The sequence below is a fragment of the Mustela nivalis genome (assembly GCF_964662115.1).
Source record: "Mustela nivalis genome assembly, contig: HAP1_SCAFFOLD_63, whole genome shotgun sequence".
Lineage (NCBI taxonomy): Eukaryota > Metazoa > Chordata > Mammalia > Carnivora > Mustelidae > Mustela > Mustela nivalis.
This window is the reverse complement of record NW_028136532.1, coordinates 2,048,873-2,052,984: the sequence shown is the minus strand read 5'-3', so window position 1 is coordinate 2,052,984 and position 4,112 is coordinate 2,048,873.

Genomic DNA, 4,112 nt, shown 5'->3' with positions numbered 1-4,112 from the left:
TCAGCTCATGAGTGGCGCCTAGCGTATGGCAGGCCGGATGTACAGCCCGAGAGGGAGCTCCTGGGCCTCTGAAACAAGGGCGAATGGGAGGCGTTCCTTCAGGCTTTTGTCTCTGGATGTTGTGTCCGGGATAGCCGTGGATTGGAAAGGTGGCCTCAGGGACTATGGACGACTATCCCTCTCTGGGGATTTGTCCCAGCTCCCAAGAGTTTGGGGTCATTTTCTGGTAAGGGTGGAGTCGTGTTTTCTGACTCATGTGTCTCTCCAAGAAAGGGATTCCAGAGCAGAGCCCCAGGTACGGGCTGGGCGACTGGTAAACTCAAACACTGGTGAGGATTGTGTGTATGGGGGCTTGGAAAGCAAGCATGAGCGGGGCCTCATGGGCCACACTGGTTTCAACTAAACTTAACATTGGACAACATGCCAACCACAAGGTTTCTTGCCCTGGGGAAGGAATTCTGATTCCTGCATTAGGTTCAGGTCTGGGCAGTGAATAGAGATAAGGTCTAGGTTCTGAAGCCTGAAAACCGAGGTGGAAAGAGATGACGTCCTAAGGCCTTGGCGGCTCGATGTGCTCAGTGTGCGGCCAGCTGTCTTGGTGCGGCCAGGAGGTCTAGGCTCAGGCAGTGTCAGAAAGGGCATTAGTGCCCTGGTCAGCCTATGTATTTGGGGTACAGCCAAGGTAGGCGCAGGCTGATCCTCACTTGGGGTTACTTGGTAGCCCCAGAGGGCAATGTTTTTCTTCTGGAGGGCAGGCAGAGTGCTGCTTTGTAGTTCTGGATTGCCAAAATGGAGGGCTTCTGGGTCAGTAGTCTGAGGACAGAAGTCTGAGAACACTAGCTAGGCTTCAGTTTCTGGGTGAGGATATGGCAGGCACAATCTACAGAACTGAATAGAGATCTCGTGCATCTGAAGTCAGGGCGAGGATCAGACGATCGCTCAGGTTGGAGTATCTGACCCTGATAGCCCCTTCATAAAGGGGGGCATCACGAGGCCATGGCGGTTTTCCCACAATGGGAATTGTGAGAAGCTCCAAACTGCAAAGTGTCTTCTGCAGGACAATTGAGACCTGTTGTTGGCTCCAAGCCAATGATTCTGAGCAGGGTTCTAAGGATGGATGGCTGGGTAGCCCACCTCGCATTCCAATTGTCTCCTAGCATCAAGACAGGTTAGTTCTGCTGGATCCAGGGGAGAAACCGAGGAGGCTGAGTTGAAATGGACTCTCCTGTGGATGGGTCCTAATGTGCTTTTGTGTCTATGGAACCTTGGAAAGAGCGGTGGCACTGGGGCCCTGAAGGGTTCTCCTAAACAGAGCCTTTGAAAACAGCTCCAACGTGCAAGTTTCCCATGTGTAGATGAGATGTTTTCTGATGGGTGAGTCAAGAAACAGCCTTTGCTGGTTTTGATCCAGGCCTCTGAGGAGAGATGCCTGGAAACCAAAGCAATGAATATGATTAGTGACTAGGGGTCTGTTCTTTGCTTTTTACCTCTGGGGACATCTGTCTATGGGTCTGAGTACAGGTAGGTGCTCAGATGGGCTCAGATTGCCCCTGTTTTACCTGGGAAGCTACCACTAATGAGATGGATCAGGGACTTTCTAGGTTTATCCTATTAGAAGGAATGTGGCCATTGGAATGGGCACACACAATTCCCTTGGAGAGGGCAAGTACAGTCCTCAGGTTTGGCTCCAGGGGCCTAAGACTGTAGGTTGTGTAGGCCAGGACTGTTTGGACAGTTGTCTGAAAACACAAACTTGGCTTATGTTTCAGGTCATAGGTATGGTAGGACTTATATACAGACCATGAGGAGAACATTTCGGGATTTGAGAAAAGGGCGAGTGTGAGGCTCTTGCTCAAGTTTTTGTCTCTGGATATCTTGTCACTCATGGTCGTGAAATTTTTGGGTGACTTCATGGGAAATGGACGAGTCTTACTCCCTGGTGGTTTGGCCCAGTCCAAAGCGTTTGGGGTCACTCTGTGGGATAGAAGAAGTCCGTTTATTTTTTTTTTTGATGTTGTTTTCTTTTTAACCTCAGGTGTCCCACCAAATGAGGAATTCCAGAGTAGAGCCCTGGGGGGGGGGTTGACTGGACAATCAGAAATCTGGTTAAAAATTGGGACCTAGGGACATATCAAGCCCATTATGACATCTAATGGTCCAGTCACTGAGAGGACTTACTAGAGGACAGGACTCATGCTGAGGGTCACAATGCGTGTTTATGCCCTTGTCGCACTCAAGAATGGGCGGGGCCTCAGGGTGAATGCTGGTTTCTTCTACACTGAACGTTGGACGACGTGCCAAACACAAGGTTTCTTACCATGGGTAAGGAGGTGTTCTGATTTCTGCATCACACTCACCCCTGGGCAGTGATTGGAGATAATGTCTCGTTTCTGAGGCCTGAAAACTGAGGTAGGGAAGAGATGATGACCTACGGCCTTGGCGGGTCTTATGTGCTCAGTTTGTGGTCTGCTTTCTGGGAGTTGCTCGGGAAGTCCGGGCTCAGGTTGTGTCCGACAGTGCATTAGTTCCCAGGTTAGACTATATAATTTGGGTGAAGTCGAGTGCTGTGGAGGTTTATCCTCATTGAAGGTGCCTGGGCAGCTCATGAGGCAATAATTTTTTTCTAGAGGGCAGGCAGAGTGTTGCATTGTGGGTCCGGAATTGCCAAACTTGAGGGCTTCGGGGCCAGGAGTGTGAGGACGGCAGTCTGAGAAGACTAGCTAGACTTGGTTTCAGGGCTAGGTCACGGCAGGTACCCCCTGCAGATCTGAACCAATACTCATAACCCAAACTATCGTTAAAAATTGGGGCCTAGGGGCATGGCAGGCCCAATATGCTGTCTCTTCATCCAGCCACTGAGAGGCCTTACTTGAGGGTTGGGCTCAGGTTGAGGGTCACAATGTGTGTTTGTGACCAATATGGCTCGCGAGCATGGGCGGGGCCACATGGGCCACACTGGTTTCAACTACACTGGACTTTGGACAACATGCCAATCACATGGTCTCTTGCCATGGGGAAGGTGTTCTTATTTCTGCATCATTTTCAACCCTGGGCAGTAGTTGGAGATAAGGTCTAGGTTCTGAAGCCTGAAAAACCGTAGTTGGGAAGAGATGACGACCTAAGGCCATTGCTGGTCTGATAGGCTCATTTTGCGGTCAGCTGCCTGGGTGTTGGTAGGAGGTTCTGGCTCGGGTTGTGTCAGACAGTGCATTAGTGCCCAGGTTAGACTATATAATTTGGGTGGCCTCAGGGGCCTTGGAGCTTTTCCCTAACCTGTAGGGTTGTGGTCAATGGATTGGGCACAATTTCCTAGGAGAGGGCAGGCACAATTTTCGCTGTGACACCAGAGGCCCTAGCCTGGAGGATGTGTGGGTCGAGGCTGTGGGCACAGAAGTCTGAAAAAACAGACTCAGCTTATGAGTGGCACCTAGGGTATGGCAGGCCGGATGTACAGCTCCTGGGCCTCTGAAACATGGGAGAGTTGGAGGCGTTCCTTCAGTCTTTTGTCTCTGGATGTTGGGTCCGGGATAGCCGTGGATTGGAGGGGTGGACTCAGGGACTATGGACGAGTATCCCTCTCTGGGTATTTGTCCCAGCTACCGAGAGTTTGGGGTCATTTTTTTGGAAGGGTGGAGTCGTGTTGTCTGGCTCATGTGTCTCACCAAGAAAGGAATTCCAGAGCAGAGCCCCAGGTACGGGCGGGGCCACTGGTAAACTCAAACACTGGTGAGGATTGGGTGCATAGGGGCTTGGCAAGCCCCATATGCGGGCTCTTGGTCCAGGCGCTGACAGGCCTTTCTTTGACATGGTGCTCATGCTGAAGGTCACAGTGTGAATTTATGCCCAAGCAGCACTCAAGTTGGGCGTGGCATCAGGGGCCATGAAGGTTTCTCCCACCCAGAAGGTGTGACTCCATGTCAAGAACAAGCTTTACAGCCATGGGGAAGGAGGAGTTCTGTTTTGTGCTTGCGATACCCAGCTGTGCGGAGAATTGATATAATGTCTAGGTTCAGATATCTGAAAACCAAGGTTAGGAAGAGGTGACGGCAGAAGACCTTGGCGTGTCCGAAGTGCGAGGTGTGCGGCCAGCTGTCTCCTTGTCTGTCTGGACG